General features: G+C 39.5%; 1 protein-coding gene across 1 annotated transcript in view; it reads left to right on the top strand.

Moving 5' to 3' along the window:
* Positions 1-18,172, top strand: part of slc2a13a (solute carrier family 2 member 13a) — a 106,777-nt gene that overhangs the window by 65,162 nt on the left and 23,443 nt on the right. The window lies entirely within an intron of this gene.

Here is an 18,172-nt window from a genome sequence, read left to right as displayed (position 1 = left end):
CAGGTTATAGTTATTTTCATCTGGAGTCAGGCTGAAAGAGAGCAGATCTGATGAAATCGCCAAAGTACACTGAAAAAAAGGGACTGGCCATCTCTTGGATTTATGTAAGCATCTTGCATGTATTTAACACAATTGCCTCATGTTTTAAAGATAAATGTAACTATATAGTGTAAAAACTACATGATATGCAGAAAGGGTGTATTAAATTGTTTATATCATGTTCAGGTGAAGTAAGTCAATAAGATAGCAACGTTAAATCTCGTGAAACCACGCGTGATTTCATCTCGCGGGCTTTGGATCGTGGTTTAAAAAATGCATCCATCTCAGTCAAGTCGAGCAGCCAACTCTACGTTTTTTGGTATGTCTTGATTTTTTGAATTAATATTTACCATATTTCAGCCAAATGTAGTTAAACGTCTAAAGTGCCGCCATGTAACATGCTAAAAAAGAGCCGTTAGCTTATTTGCTGTTTTATCTGTTATCAAAGAATTGGCGCTTTTTCATTTGAATTTGTCTTTGGCACAAGAGCCGTAATATCACATTAAACCTAATTACGAGGCACTCATAACATAATTTGGTTTTCTGTGTGAATAGATTTGTCAACTGACTCTTCAGTTACATTGTGTATTTACTGCACCGTGGTGTTAGTGAGATTTTGGACATTGAACAGCTTTAGCTAATATCATCAGCGGTATTATGCTAGCTTACATCCCTACCCCTCCTGCCCTCACCTGCTGTCCTTTTGTTTTTGTTTTTGTTTTTGTTGATGCACATTGAGAGATTACCTCTATTCTGCATTTCACCAGGAGTCAGCTGATGGATTGTGGGTTCAAGGTGTTATGGTAAGAAAGTATATTCTATTTTCGCTTAAGGTTTCTGTAACTTAATTATAATAGGTTTTTTATAATTATTAGGTGCATGCATACTCAAATAGACCACCCTATTAATACAACTGAGAAATCCAAAATCTGCCATAGGTTTGACTTATACCTGTATGTATTGTCAGAAAGGTGATTACTGGACTCACATTAATGCACACTTGAACTAAAATGAGGTTGTAACTTGTGGGTTCTTGGGTTGCAAATCAGAAATAAACATCTTTGGATTTTTTTAATCCCATAAGATCTGGAAACACAGTTTTTATTCAACAAAGCATTACTGATTATTAACCAAGCACAGTGCCTGCTGTTATTTCAAAATAATTTTATGTCATTTCAGATGAAATGCAGCATTCCAGTGCATCCCAACCATGCCTTTACAGGTTTCTGACGGAGCTGAGTTTCTCTCTGACAGTCTGCTGAAAGTGTTTGCAAAGTGATCGGGGGAACAGGGCACAAAGCTAAAGGATGTAGCTGCCATGATGACAGTAAGAACTTTAAAATTCTTTAACTACAAAGTGTATATGTATTGCATTAGGTCAGTAAAAGATTTTTATGCTGCATCCATTGAAACAGTCAACTATTACCTGTGAGTACTGATTCCACCGAAAGGATGCCATAATTTTCGTCATGCATTTACTGGCCCACTGAGAAAAATTGATCTTTTTAAAAAAATAAATGTTCTGGAAACTATATATCCATAAAGTTGATGTCAAACAGGAACTTTTGATATTGCTTTGTAGATGCTGGTGTTGCATGTTGACTGGTTTAAGTTTTTGTCTGGGATCATTTTCTTCTGTGCTACTGAAAAGTTCACAAATCTCTGTTTTCTTTGTTATAATACTTTAGGATGACATTAATGCTCAAAGGGAGTCTCATCAAAGTGCTCCACATCTGTGTGAAAGACAATTGCAACATCTTGGTGCAGGAGTTCATGGTGAGTGTTTTATGAGTAGATTGTGGCTTTGCAACATTTTAAAATGCATTTAGTTATCCACTTGATCCTCATTGGACCAGTTAGGACCAGTAGTCCTCTTTAATAATTTGAAGTTCACATGAGGCCTGGTAGTGAACTCGGCCGCCGGCCCTTGAGGCCCCACCCCTGTATTAGGGGTCACATCAGTGTGAAAAAACTTTAAATTTGTCATTCTAGTGAACAAAGGAAAATCCCACCAATATTTAGCTTTTGTTTGAAAAAAAAAAAAAGACCAACAGCTAACCAAATTGTGGGGCTGAAAGTCTAAATTCTAACATCTTCTGAGTGACAAAACCTGGATTTCTGATGGGCCGGTGTCTTTCTAAGAAAAACTAATGTAAAGCATTTGAAATTATGTTTTTCACCCTCTCTTAGAAACTCTGTTAGACCATGAATGGCAGCATGGCAGGCCACTCTTTGGCTATAGCTATTTACTATGTTGCTTGCATTGGTTTAAATTACTCTAACATTAGAACTGGTAGATTCAAAAGAGATGAGTTTAAAAAGGAATCTTAAAGAAATGTTTTGTGTTTAACCAGGACTTGACTGAGGCCACTGCACAGATTGAGAAAACCACAATGAACATCTGTCTCCAGAGGATGCACCAGGCAATGACTTTTCTGACGTTGGCATCATCATCGAGGGTATAGTAGTTCTTCAAGATCTGGATAACGTGACCTTTGCAGTAGCCATGCTGTTTGGACCTTTTTTATTCCTTCAATATGAGTTACCCATCACAACTCTGCTACACTTTTGAGGTGATTCAAAGGGTGGTAATGGAGTTGGAAGCAACTCAGCTCTCAAGAAAAGCTCACAACTAAGACAAAACTGCTCCTGCAACGAAGCTCACTGTTATGCATGTGAGGTGACCAGCTCTAGGTGAGAAGACATTTAAATCTCACACTTGTTCTGCTGCATTTTTGAAGCTCAATTCCAGGAACAGATCGCAGGGTTCATTTTTATATACACTGCAACTGCCATGAAGACGAGCCGTTTTTTTGTTGTTGTTGTTGTTGTTTGTTTTTCCTTTTGCTCTGTACAAGTTCTCTGTCTGTTTGGCAGCATTTTTAAATTTCTCTTTGTATTTTTTCTTTCTTTTACTAGTGAAGAGATGTAGCGTGAACAGTTATACAGTCTAAATATCCCATATGGGCCGTGTGAAATGGTATTTTCAGTTTCATTCAGTTGAAGTAAAGAACGTTGAATATTTCTAAGTGTGCTGTTTTGAACCAAGATGTCACAGTATGATCAGTGCCGTAATTTTTGACAGTCACTGTATCAATGTTATTTTTGCATCTCTTGAATAAAGGTTTTGACCTGCAAGTGCTAATTTCTTTAGTTATTGGGGTAAAATGGGTAATGTTAATAGGAAGGTGTTTGCCAATTCAGTAACCTAATTTAATGTTAATGGAAACTAACATTACCTCAAATTGTTTAGTTATAATTGTTGTTTAACTGAATCTTGACGTCAGAGGCCTTAAATAGAATGTTTTGTATTGTTCTTTCCCAACATTTTTCAAAAGAAAGAGTCTAATTTCTTTGCTGTGATTGATTCCAGAGAACACGGAAGAACTGACATTATTTAACTGTTGGTTTATATAGATTCAGTAGTGGAGTAATGTCAGTTTAATTCTTTACCTACTGTCAATGCAGTGAAATTAGACATTTTGTTTTGAAAGGTTACTGGTGGATGCCAGCAACCATCTTGGAAGAGAACAATACAATCTGTTATAAGGCCTCCATTTGAAAATTGTGTATTTGATACTAGAATATAATAGCAAAATGTAATTTGAAGATAACATGTAGTATTTAAGTGACCAAGTAGTATTGGGTAAAAGTTATTGAATGGTGTTGGGATAAAGTGAGAAAATTGTGAAGGATTAAAATAGTTCAAGAGCTCAAATTACTTCATCAAAACATGTTTAAGTCACATTTTATCAACACAAATTGCACAGGTTTATTGAACATGAATAAATTGTGTTAATTTAACTCAATTGTTTAAGTTGCTGCCAAAGCAAAACATCTGTGTGCAACAAATGTCCACCATTGAATTAAGTAAATCCAACAACATATTTTTTTCAGTGTACAGCCCAAATCAGAAGAAGCAACATGTTTAAGAGAAAGAGTCCAACGCAGCAGACGCACAAATAACAACAGTTGTCTTGTGACATAGCAAATGAATCGAATCCGTGGGCCTCTTTCCCATCCGTCCCAGATGTGTTCACTCCAGATGTACGTGTGGATAAGCCAATAATAAATCACTCGGTTGGTGTGTGTGTTTGTGTTTTTCGTATCCAAGATATTGAACTCGAGTATGTGAATTTAAAACTGTATAATCAAAAGCAAGTTGTTATTTTAGGGCCTGTCTTTGTGATGTCTCTGTAGTGTTTCAAAACCACATAAGACTAAGCCATGGTTATAATATCAGCCAGAATCCATCTATTTTGTTGTCTCCTTATACAGCTCAGAGTCATGGGGGGTTACCAGCTATCCAGTTGCCATGATAGTTCAATTCAATTTTATTTGTATAGTTCCAAAACTGTTGCCTCAAGGCACTTCATACTGTAAGAGAAAGGCCCGACATTAATGCAGGTTACACCCTCAACATGTTTCCAGTCCTTCACAGAGAGACAGACGACTGCATAGTCGCACTTCCAGAGATCATTTACAATCAGCAGTTAACCTAACATGCATGGCAATGTCCTTTTCCAGCAGGAGGTCCACCCAGGAACCTCCTTCCAAACTAAAATACTAATCAAAATGCAGCCATTGGACACTGTAAAGGTATAATTAAATTAACAGTCAGTTTTAAGGCCACTCTTTTTACACCAGACTGAAAAAATATTTCCTGTGTTATAAAATTAGCCAATCAGACTGATTGTGTCATTTTTCAAATTTTTCCAAAAAGTAGACCAATCAGATCGCTGCATGTGGCAACAAGTGCGCTTGTAGCTCAAACACAGTCAAAACATCAGGACCAGCTCATTGTCGCTTAATGTCAACTTTTTTTCACCGCGCGTTTTTGAGGGCGAATTTTTCACAAAAACATAACGCTTTAAGTGTGTGTTTACGTTGCATGACGAGAAAAAGAATTAAGAAATTTTACATTTGCTGTACAAGGAAAAAGGATCAGATGCCAGTGACGGCCTACTCAAAAGGAAATCACAAAAACAAAAGGAGAAGAGATGTTGCAGTGGTTGATTTGTTGGTATAAGCTTGAAAGTTCATAATACTCATTGTGCTCGACATTTTAGGTTCACAATTATAGATAATACCAGCTAATTGCTACAGCTATGGAAGCTAGGCGTTTGTCCTTTTTTGCAAAATAAAGGGTAACTGAATAATTCAATTGTAAATAACTAGACCAGCCTTTTTAATTGCTGTAGTATGTCATTATAGAGGTGCCACCTGCCCACTTTTTTAACCACTTATAAAGTCAGTATAAAGTGGACCAGTGTACATATTTTGAAAGGTAAAGGATCTGGGTTTAGAAGACACTGTTTAACCCAATTTGGGTGTTAAGTGTCTTGTCAAAGGACATTTTGGCACATAAACAATAGGAAGGATGAAGCAGGGGAGTCATGAGCCATGTATCACAGGTGAACACCCAAATAAAGAAACAGCAAGGTCTATTTGATCTACAGATTGGTGTTACAATTCAAAACAGGCCTAGGGGTTAAAAATGAAAAGTCCATGCACTGATTGCAAAAATGGTATTAATTTTATTCATTTTATTAATTAGTACATTTGTTAGGGTTTCAGAACATGTAGTGAGAACTGAATCCTGATGATGACGTTCACAGTTGTAACCTGAGAACTCACACACTGGGCTGACAGAGGAAAATGTGAATCTGGATGATTGATATTAGGTGATAGAAATAATCTGCCTGCTCGCTGAAACTGGGGTGAATAATAAAAAACTCAGAGGGTTGCTGGATGAGGCGAGGACAGACTACAGAACATAGAGAACAAAACGAAAGGGGGAGAACACAGCTGTTACCATGACAATACTCACCCTTCAGTGATGAATATAATGTAAAGATATGAATGATTAAAAACTATATTTGATCATCTTCCACCATACGGAGCATGGGCTACTTTAACCACAGAATGTGCACTGTGTGTTGAGTTATTGCTGACGCCTCCCGTCACTCGTCATGTGTGCTGTATGCTTTGCTAAGCTCCCTGTCTACTGCCTCTTTTGTCTACCTCCAGTGAAGCTGCCAGGCTAGCCCCATTAGCCGGTGAGACATAAAGAAGGTCTGAGGAGCCAGTAAATCAGCCAGGCTTAGAAACAAGCTCCTCTCCCTGTCCCCAGCTGCTTTTTCTGATTAAACCACCAGGCTGGCACAGGCGAAGAAGGAAAAGGGCAATGAGACAATCTGGCAGACAGGCAAAAAAAAAAAAAATCCAGACCAAACTAGAAAAGCACATATTGGCTGCCAGTTCTAACAGTCCTCTCTCTCTCAAGTTAGGAACTTGACAGGAACGGATTGACAGTGTTCACTTTTTTCCTCCCTCTCTCCAAGTCACATATGTTCACACAGAGGGTACATTTGAGACCCTATTAGCACATTTTCCCACAGAAAGCCTCCCTCCTCCCGTCAGCCTTGGAGTAAAATATCTAACAAAAAAAGTGAGCTCTTCTGGTCTTTATCAGAGGAATTCAGGCGAAAGATTGACTGAGATTGTAACTGACCAGCCAGTTCAACCAATAACATCTTGATGAAGTGACAAAGTTGCGTTTCTCACTTCATCAAACTGACAGTTAACACGTTTCCCTCTGATTTGCCCTTTCATATCTAACATACTTATGGAGATCAGTGCTGCGTTAGGGGATATCTGTAATTATAAACCCCAGCCTGTCAAATACAGTTACAAACCTCACACGATCTAAATATTTTTTTTTCTTTTCAGTCCAACTTCACAAAGGAGCAGTGGTTAACAGCACCTAAGTCTCTCAGAGATTCTGGTTAAATGAGAGCTTGAGATCTAGTCTAAGCATCGCCTTTGCACCATTTATTCCTGTGCGGTCTGTGTTGGCATGTGGTTGCATTTCGTCACATTTCTGATTATGTTTCAGAAAGGTGTAGCTTGAACAGAGAAGTATAAATCCGCCTTTACACCTGCTCACACACTAAACTTGGTGCATATTAGTATCACTTGCCTGAATGCTAATTTGTGCTCTGTTCTGTGTAATGTCCATTTATGCAAGCAAACGTACTTGAGCTTCATCCACAATCCCAGTAGGTGAATTTTTATCATGCTCAGCTGTTTGTGTTGCAATAACATTTCAGGAGTCTGTGAGATCAAACTGTATACAGGTGTTGAAGCTCTATCTGGCAGGTGAGGATTTTTCTATTTGTGCTAGCAAGGCAGTGATCAGCTAACCTCTGCCGCTGTTCTATTACTACTTTATGTGTATTTAGCCAGCTGTACTCTACAGTATATAAATAGATGTTATGTGAGCTATCGTGACTACTTTCCAGTATGAAGCTATTATAAAATGAAGGAATACAGCAAGTAATACTTTATATTAATATTTTTTTATTTTCTTCTCCTGCCCTATTTTCTTTGGTCATCAAATTACTTACTACTTTATCTTTATTTACTTATGCGTGCATTAATGCAAAACGGTAATAAGAAAGGAAAACGGATGTGTGTAGAGTGCCCAGGCAGGACCGTGGGGTTATATTACTGGCTGATTTGTTTAGCATGTGTCTCCATGGCATCAGCTTCCTATCAAATCTAATTCTTTATTGAAAGTGCCTTAACGTTCTCCCAGATTGTCCCTGCCCACTTCAGCCCCATTAGCTGTTAATTTAGCACTCCATTCTCTTCATGCATGGTCACTTAAAAAAAAGCCTATTGCTTAAAATTAGGAAAAATGCGCAAGTGTATTTTTAACGGAAAGGTGCAGGGAAAAAAGTTTGCACATATAATATGCATACATGGAGATACTGATTATATGGTACGTACACCAGCTCAGTGGGTAGCCTGCTAAGGTACTGATTTTTGCTGAATGACCATCAGCTGCTCTTAATCCAGTTTGTTGATCACTATAATGACTTGTAAAGCCTAGTTTGCACAATAAAATCATTATAATTTATGATGGCATGACTTTTATTTCAATAATGGGCAGTAAGCTTATGTAGCTTTGTTAACCTAGCTATATCTGCTTTTTATTTATTTATGTATTAAAAATTAAAAGTCCACCGTTGTGTTAGTGGCTCGGCGAGGGTGTCCTTGGTTACAGTACCAACAGCATCGTGAAAACAACATAATCTTTAGAGTTATATTCACTGTTTGACATTTTAGCTTCACAATTATAGATAATTGTAGTGGAACCCCGACGTACGAAATTAATTCGTTCCCGAGGGTCTTTCGTAATTCGTAATTCACGTTTTGAGTGAGGCGATGCTAAACGATAGGCTATAGGCTAATTGCTAACTAGAACAACAATACCTCGTTCAAGTGGAACAGCGAAGCACAAGTACGGAAGCCAAGGGGTTGTCACATGATTCGGAAGGCATTGTTGGCATTGTAGGCTCAGCCAATCAGAGCCAGCGGATTTCGTTACTCGGGCATTTTGCCGTAACACGGGCAAAAATATTGCTGTTCAGTGCCTTCGTAACTTGAATTTTTCATGAAACGGGGTATCCGTAAGTCGGAGTTCCACTGTACTAGCTAATTGCTACAGCTATGGAAGCTAGGTGTTTGCCCAATCCATAGAAAGCTAACCTAAGCCATAACTAAAGATCTACCGAGCTTCTGTTGCGCAAGATTTAAGACATCAATAGTGCTGAAACTGCAGAAGTATCAGTAGTGGTTTAGGGTTTGTTTGCAGAAGATCAAATAATTTTTTTTTATTACTTCAAATAGATTAAAAGGCCTACAGAGAACTAAAACTGGCCATGAGTATGCGTAATGGCCGTGGACATGGTCCCATACGTGCCATTATTATTTTACAGCAGCTTGATTTAAACTCATGTGTCAGGTACTCTCCCTGAGCTCTCTTGGTGTTACATGAATAACCTCCTTGCTTTCACTCACTCACACACACACACGCGCACACAAACATTCAAAAACTGTCAGAGAAACCTGTGTGATGAAAAATGTATTTATCAAGAATGCATCACTCAGGAAAAAAAGAAGCTGGATGGATGGCTGTGTGGATCACATCAGTAACATGCATCCTGCAGGAGATTTTCTTTTTTTATGGATCTCCCTTCCCATCTCTGTTGTTTAGCTATAAATGCAGAACAATGTGGTACAGCAATTGGTCAAATTAGATATCATCTTTATGCATTAGCTGATGGATCATTTCGAATGAATTAGCCTCATAATCTTGCACGTAAAGGTCACTGTGTACTGGTGGGAAATGTGTGTGTGCATCCTGTGAGTGGTGAACGAACTATCTTAAAAGACAGGAAGATCTTCCAACTGGGCTGGAGAGTAGAGTAAAAGCAGAGAAGAGGAAAGCAGAGGGCAGAGGGAGATCTGACATTGATGGTGATGAGGTGGAGGAAGGGCCACGGAGGGGGATCAAGGCAGATGACAGGAGAGGAAGTGTAAGATTTATGAAGGAAGACAGAGAAAGGGGACAAGAAATATTGAGCTGTGGATGAAAAGACCCGTGTTCTTTTATTCTCTTTGTTTCTTTGCTGCTTTTTGCAACAATCATGCAGAGAGGGTTTTTTTGTTCTTCGCTCCAGGTTTCTCAAAAAGTAGCATCAAGGACTTCTAACCAAGTACAACCAATGCTTTAGACTGCACACTTACCAAAATAGTGGTTTGATCCAGAAGTTGAAGCAATTATGTGCAAAAAAAGAGATGCTTTTCAGGGTATTAATGACCAGTGGAATGTGCATACTTTATCATGCAAACACTGCAAACATTTCCTGAAATCGTTCACGTGGCATGTTTCCTTTTCTGCTTTTATTTTCTCCTGCTTGCACTTTGTAAGGTCTCTCATGGTGTGAACTTTGATCTTTTCCAGAAGATGAGAAAATAAGTCTCAGAAAGTCCAGAAGTGACATTTTATTCCCAACACCTTGGCCAAATTTCCTTCAACCAGCACTATAATAATGGTTAATTATCACCACAAGTAGAACAAACTACTAAAACTAAGTGCTTTGTGAAATATATGAATTTAGGTAAAGGGGGCAAGACAATCTAGCTTGGCATAGAAACTAGAGATTTATACCAGAATACAATGGCAGTTGGTATCCAGTATATGCAACAGACTTCGATTCTATTTGTCAGAATTTAAATTGCCAAGTACGCTGATGACAAATTGATAACACAGCAATTAATAATACAGTACAAGCTCTGCAGTCTCAGTGAGCTTGATAAATTCTCGATCTGCCAGATGTTGTAGTTCAGCGGTCCCCAACCTTTTTTGCGCTACAGACCGGTTTAATGTCAGACAATAGTTTCACAGACCAGCCTTTAAGGTGTCGCGGATGAATACAACAAAATAAAATGATACAACCAAGACAATATTTGTAAATATAATAATAAAGGCGAATTCACTGTGTAATTGTGTAACTTTATTAGCAGCATCCAGCAATGATATCCAGCAAGCCACCCAGGTAAACATGAAATTGGAAGACCTTAGGCTAGTTAGCTAACAGTGGCAAAATTGTCCAAATAAGAGCAAGGGAAGTGCCCACTATTAATTGGTGGCAGATGGAGTTTTTCTCTGGGACAGATGAAAGATAAAAATGCTAAAAAGAAAAAGCCACTTAATATAATTGGCCAACTGTTAATAGACATCTTACCCAAGTACTCTTTGCGTGGTAAACTCACTTCCTCACTTCCCACTACCCAGGTGCTGTTAATAATGTATATGTATGGTAGTTTTCTGTGGTTCTCATCTTAAAAACAACCTTCTCTAATGCTATGACATCCTAATAATATAAGATATCAGAGATACATCTTTGCCAACATGCAGTGCAAATCACTACAATTTTATTTACCTCATGGAACAACCACATATGTATTGAGAAAACCAGCATTGTGGTATTAAATTTAGCTACTATATGAATGCACATAATCTCAGTGTGCTTTGTCATGTTGCCAAGTACTCATTTTGTTGTTGCAACATGCCAGTTGGCCCTCGCAGATGGTCCCACAGATAAATGTCATGTTGGAAATGTCACAAAAAACAGTTTTACGTGGTCACTCTGCTGGCGGGCCGGCGAGGAGCTGGCAGAGCTTGCACTGATCTGCGTGTGTTTTGTGTGCATGCAATCCAAGAAGCTAGACCAAAAAATAAATAAATAAAAAATACTGGGTTGTTTTTGCCTGTGTGTGTGTGTTTTCAAGCATTCATAAGCAACCTAATCGTGCCAACATCTTCTGTCTCCCACCGAGACACAGCCAGACCTTTTTAATGACAAATATTCTAATTTAGCTTCTAATCAAATGCATACAGAAATGCATCACACTCGCATGCTCCTCACAGCAGGATGTCATGTGTGAAGCTGTCTTATTAAGTAGCTGGATTGGTGTTTACTACACATGACAACAAATACAACCAGTGGAACATAGTGCAACGTGATCACTATTTGCAGTTATTTGTGTGCTAGTTTTGATACGTGACATGGGTCAAGTAATTAAAAATAAACTATGTTCAATTAGCTAAAATATTTCCAGTGGCTAACACTATAGAAATGTGTTAACTAATTTATTATCACTAACACTGTACCTTGGAATAATGTTAATAGGCTACTTGCAACCATCCTAACACTTGAGTCTGTGACCTGTCTACAAAATATAATGTTAAAAATTTAAATAAATCATCTGCCCAATAATGTCTTTGTTGTTGTTACATTTTTTTGTTTGTTTTTGCACTCTGGTATTAAATTGAGTATTAAGAGTCATGTAATTTTTCTGGTATTGGTACTAACTACTCAACCTGTGGTATCCTGGTATCATGACATTCCTAGAACAAGCAAAAATTTCAGAAAAATCTGCATTTTTAAGATTAAATATACAAATTAGCAATATACAATGTGTCAAATTTGCAAGAAACAGCTCTTTCCACTTATAATACTACTTTCCCCCCCATAAATCTGTACTTTTTGTCTTATAAATTTGCCATTTTGGGTGGAAGTTTTCAGCTTTTTTAATGTTTCAGAGACTTTTTGACCCTATTCATCATCTACAGTGTGGCAAAAAAGTATTTAGTCAGCCACCGATTGTGCAAGTTCCCCCACTTAAAATGATGACAGAGGTCAGTAATTTGCACCAGAGGTACACTTCAACTGTGAGAGACAGAATGTGAAAGAAAAAAAATCCATGAATTCACATGGTAGGATTTGTAAAGAATTTATACGTAAATCAGGGTGGAAAATAAGTATTTGGTCACCTCAAACAAGGAAAATCTCTGGCTCTCACACACCTGTAACGTCTTCTGTAAGAAGCTTTTCTGTCCCCCACTCGTATGAATGGCACCTGTTTTAACTCATCATCTGTATAAAAGACACCTGTCCACAGCCTCAAACAGTCAGACTCCAAACTCCGCCATGGCCAAGACCAAAGAGCTTTCGAAGGACACCAGGAAAAGTATTGTAGACCTGCACCAGACTGGGAAGAGTGAATCTACAATAGACAAGCAGCTTGGTGTGAAAAAATCAACTGTGGGAGCAATCATCAGAAAATGGAAGACATACAAGACCACTGATAATCTCCCTCGATCTGGGGCTCCACGCAAGATCTCATCCCGTGGGGTCAAAATGATCATGAGAACGGTGAGCAAAGATCCCAGAACCACACGGGGGCACCTGGTGAATGACCTGCAGAGAGCTGGGACCAAAGTAACAAAGGTCACCATCAGTAACACACTACAACGGCAGGGAATCAAATCCCGCAGTGCCAGACGTGTTCCGCTGCTGAAGCCAGTGCATGTCCAGGCCCGTCTGAAGTTTGCCAGAGAGCACATGGATGATACAGCAGAGGACTGGGAGAATGTCATGTGGTCAGATGAAACCAAAGTAGAACCTTTTGGTATAAACTCAACTCGTCGTGTTTGGAGGAAGAAGAATACTGAGTTGCATCCCAAGAACACCATACCTACTGTGAAGCATGGGGGTGGAAACATCATGCTATGGGGCTGTTTTTCTGCCAAGGGGACAGGACGACTGATCCGTGTTAAGGACAGAATGAATGGGGCCATGTATCGTGAGATTTTGAGCCAAAACCTCCTTCCATCAGTGAGAACTTTGAAGATGAAACGAGGCTGGGTCTTCCAACATGACAATGATCCAAAACACACCGCCCGGGCAACAAAGGAGTGGCTCCGTAAGAAGCATTTGAAAGTCCTGGAGTGGCCTAGCCAGTCTCCAGACCTCAACCCCATAGAAAATCTGTGGCGGGAGTTGAAAGTCCGTGTTGCTCGGCGACAGCCCCAAAACATCACTGCTCTCGAGAAGATCTGCATGGAGGAATGGGCCAAAATACCAGCTACTGTGTGTGCAAACCTGGTAAAGACCTATAGTAAACGTTTGACCTCTGTTATTGCCAACAAAGGTTATGTTACAAAGTATTGAGTTGTATTTTTGTTATTGACCAAATACTTATTTTCCACCCTGATTTACGAATAAATTCTTTACAAATCCTACCATGTGGATTCATGGATTTTTTTTTCACATTCTGTCTCTCACAGTTGAAGTGTACCTCTGGTGCAAATTACTGACCTCTGTCATCACTTTAAGTGGGGGAACTTGCACAATCGGTGGCTGACTAAATACTTTTTTGCCCCACTGTAGCTCATTACACCTCTGATTTTTTTTCCCAATAGAGCTATTCTGTTACCTGCGCTTGCAAAAATAAACACAAAGATAATGGCACAGCAACATTCAGAACATCCCAAACTATTCTTTTTCAGAGACTTTGGTAATTTTGCTACTTGTTGCATAGATAGCATGCCAGCTACTGAAGTGAGCTTAGTCCTTGCATCCCAGCTAGCCACATACATGCTAGCTTAGTTACAAAAGCTTCTCAAACTCTTGTCTATTATATTTATAAGATTTACAGGTGTAATTTGTTCTAAAAATGTTCCATCCATCCATCTTCATCCGCTTTATCCGGGGCCAGGTCGCGGGGGCAGCAGCCTAAGCAGAGAAGCCCAGACCTCGCTCTCCCCAGCCACCTCCTCCAGCTTATCCGGGGGAACACCATGGCGTTCCCAGGCCAGCCGAGAGATATAATCTCCCCAGTGTGTCCTGGGTCTGCCCCGGGGCCTCCTCCCAGTGGGACATGCCCGGAACACCAACCCCAGGAGGCGCCCAGGAGGCATCCTTGTCAGATGCCCGAACCACCTCAGCTGGCTCCTTTCGATGTGGAGGAGCAGCGGCTCTACTCTGAGCCCCTCCCGGATGGCTGAACTTCTCACCCTAGAACCCTAAAAATGTTCTATACTTAATTTAACAAACAGTGTAGAAGAACTGTCTGTAAAAAAAAAAGTTGTTATAAAAGTCTTTTAGCTCATCCCGTTCGCTAACATTGGTGCAGTTGTCTGCTGCCTCTTAGCTCTCCTCCGGATATTCATCCCTCTATATATTTTAACTTCAGATGAGAATGGTATAAAAAGGAGGACATAGATGGCCATCTATGTCCACTGTGAGCGAGCATCTTTGAACACCAACTGTCTGACATCTATAATACAGTTTTGAGTCCCTCCCCAGACGCCTGAACGCCCACTCACATCCTGGGCCATCCGACCTGAGGAATTCGCATGATAAGGTGGGGCCAGGTTTCACAATGAGCTCACCCGAAACTCTGGCTGATTGGGACCCACACCCATTTTCACACCTTGGCTCAGGCGATTAGAGGATCATCAGGGGGTCCTTTTGTCCCTCTGTGGGGGGTTACTCCCACTAGGTTTAAATCTGGGACTCTCCACCATTTGACCTTAGAACTGAAGAAGTTTCTCGGATGAGAGGTGAAACGTCTTCAAGCAACTTAAAGAAGTACAGATGCTTTTCTTTGCAAGCTCCTTTGACAAGCTACAAAGTCTTTCTCCATTCAGCAATTAACATCTCTCCAGTCACCCAAAGGTCAGTACTGTCAAAACACTGTTGAACAGCACAAAGCAGCAATTTCAACAACATGATAAGCTAAAACTTGTGTTACTGTGAACTACTGTTTTTCGCTAGTGTTGGCTACTTATCACTTCCATTTCTGTAGAGCTTTTGCCTTCTTTTTTACAGCCAACCAAATTAACTAAACATTAACTTCCCCATGTGTTAAATGGACCCCTATATTTACCATTACTTCTGAATGACTGGGCCATATTAATTTAATGTCATTAATTTATTGATTGATTTAGGAGTTTTGTATTTTCTACTACTTGAGGAGTGGGGAAACAGGAGAGTGCAAAGTGTGTTTGATTCTGTGATAGCGGCAGACATCTGCAGATGTTACACTTGGTGCTTTGTGAATGCGGATTTGTGTGAACGTGTATGTGTGTTTACAGAGTTGCCAATCAGAACATCAAGTGTGAGGTTTACCTATTTGGGCTGAGCCTTTTTTTTGTTCCGGAGCGTAAATGTAATGCAGTTCTGCGTTCATATGCATTCATTTGAAAAATAGGCCAGTTCCCAAGAGAGTCACTGTCTCCCTGTTTCTGTCTGTCTCTCTTTCATGCACTCCCTCCCGATATATGTCTCTCTTTCTCTCTCCCCATATCTTTTCTTATCTGTCCAATTGTTCTTGTTTTCACACCCACGTCCCTCATTTTCTATTTTCTCCGTCCATTCAGTCTTTTTCTCACCTTTCAGTCTTTTTCTCACTTACTTCCTGCTTTCTCTCTCTCTCTCTCTCTCTCTCACTATACATGCCTCCTGCTGTTTCTCTGCTCTGACACCTTGTCTGTTACACTCTTACTCAGTGAATCGGTCACTCAGTCACGTGCAAACACTTGCTCGTACATGCGCACCCACACACTCACTGCATTCCCACTCACACACACTTAACACTTGTTTGCTCGCTTCATCTCATAATTTCACTGCTGCCTTATAGCTGATCCTTCAGCTGCCTCTAAATCCATACTATTAGGTTACATAATTAGATCAGTGCTCTGTCAATAAGTAGCACTCTGTTAGAGCTTCCTTGAATATTGGAGAACCCTTCTCTCTACTCTTCTTTCACACCCCAACGCACATGTTTACTTTTCTAGCCTATATATACAGGTAATAAAGCAATATGTAACTACTTGTATTTGAATACAGGTAGTTATATGTCTGTCTTCAAACTAAATAAAAGATAAAATGCCTTCTTACAGGGTCTGTTTGGCAGTTTAATTAGACGTTTAAGTGTTGTCTTGTCTGATTTACATTCAGTTACATCAGCTGTATGAACATAAAAGTTTTAGGGTTGCCAGTTTTGATGGAAGGGAGGACATTTTTGCTTGTATATTCTGATATGCATCATACATAAGCTATAATTATGCTTAGATTAAAATTAACCAAGTGATGAATAACAAAGTAACAAAAAACTTGTTACTTGTTGCCCAGCTATAAGGTTTTTATTTTTCTACACAGACAGTGTGAAAGATGGATAGAAGGAAGGATGTGGCTGTAAAACACTCCCTCATTGGCAAACGTCTTGTGACAACAGATAATCCTTCATTTTAAAACATGGCATAACCAAGATCTATAAACCCAACTTAATTCTTTATTCAGTATGACCCAACACGAGTGTCTGGCCTCATAAGCCCATTAGGAAAGTGTTTACCCATAAACCTCTGGGGGACCAGAAGGCTTTTTGGAACCACAGCTATCGCCACCTGGTGGTCTTCAGATAGAATGCAGGTTTGTAGGCGCTTCTACAGAAAAGGCTGCAACCAACTGTAGACTCTGCAAAACTATAGACTGTAAATAAAACTCTTTTAGGAGCCATAAGCTAATGCTAGTGTTAGCTAGCTATTAGATTTTTTTTCCTTTAGTTGTTTTTTTGTTTTGTTTTTTCCTTTTGTTGTTGTTTATTGGGGGGGGGGGGGGGGGGGGTTTCTTGCATGCAAGCAAGTCTGCATAGGTTGTTTGCCCATAATCCTATATTCTACCAAATATGTACAAAACATTTTAGTTAGCAAGACACATCCATGAATCACCCATGAAACGCTGAAATGCATCTTTAATTATCCAAACACTGAAGACAACCCTGCTGACACATAATGTTTTACTTTAGATAAGTTATAAAAAAGTGCCACTAACAAGGTTTTGTGTTAGCAAGTAAACATGCTTATTTCTGCTGTTTAGTATTTCAACATTGAGGCGGGGGAGCATTAGAGCTAGACAACCTCAAGGTACACAGTAAGGAGCTGCAGTTTGTGTTTTCACTATGTCACCAAGAATGACTGCTTTTCTGTGCAGCTTGCTTATTTGATAAAACACTGTTTGTTTTTACTATAATATAATATTTTTTTAAAGACAAAATGGCTTATGCCAGGGATGGGCCACAAAAGGAACTGTAGCTTATTGTTTATTGTTGTGGCCTTCCACAACAGTCCCAGTTTCTTATGGTGGCCATTTGAGAAAATCAACTGTCCATCCCTTGCCCATGCTCTCAACGTCAGGAGCAAACTGCACAATTAATTAAACTCTATAATTCTCTGGAACATACGCATGTCTTCAAAACTTTTGGGATATTTTGTAGAAATGTATAACTGACTTGTACTTAATAGGCTTAAACACTAAAAGCTACCAGCATGGCACTTTAAGAAGACCTCCAAGAGAATCCTGTAAGGTGACAGTAAATGTCAAGCATGAGTAAGAGGTGTCCTCTCATCACCACCCATGTCAAATGTGCCAGGATCAGTAGGGAGCCATCAAATTCAAGAGTGAGACAGTTTTTGTCTGTTGTTTTAAAAAAAGAAACACTTGTATTCGTTTTAAAAAGGAGTGTTAATCCATGTTTCCATTTTCAGACAGGTCAGGGCCAGATCACACCTTCTGCTATGTGCTTTACGCCAACACTTCACACCACAGCAGGGTCAGACTGGGCCTGAAAATACTGTTTTGTTTTGCTGTTTTACCCAGACCAACCAGCCACAACCACACCACAGATATTCCACCATGCCCACCTCATCAACACGTATACAAACACACCACCCCTTAGCACACTTACAGACATAATGCATGGATACTCTAGGCCATGGTAACACTACATACATCTATTTTAGGAGCGAGGGAAATGTTTGAAACCAGCAGCTGTAATGCATTATTTACAGTATTTGGACACAGGGAATCAATCATAAAATCATTCCCATTCTTTAGTTGCACGAAAAAAAGACTAATAATGTTTAATGAAG

The sequence above is a fragment of the Mchenga conophoros genome, linkage group LG17, assembly GCF_057382185.1.
Source record: "Mchenga conophoros isolate Kocher_MC1m ecotype Shallow Benthic linkage group LG17, M_conophoros_male_GT1.1, whole genome shotgun sequence".
In the NCBI taxonomy this organism is placed as follows: Eukaryota; Metazoa; Chordata; class Actinopteri; order Cichliformes; family Cichlidae; genus Mchenga; species Mchenga conophoros.
The sequence above is the reverse complement of the archived record's forward strand: the minus strand, read 5'-3'. Positions and strand labels throughout refer to the sequence as shown.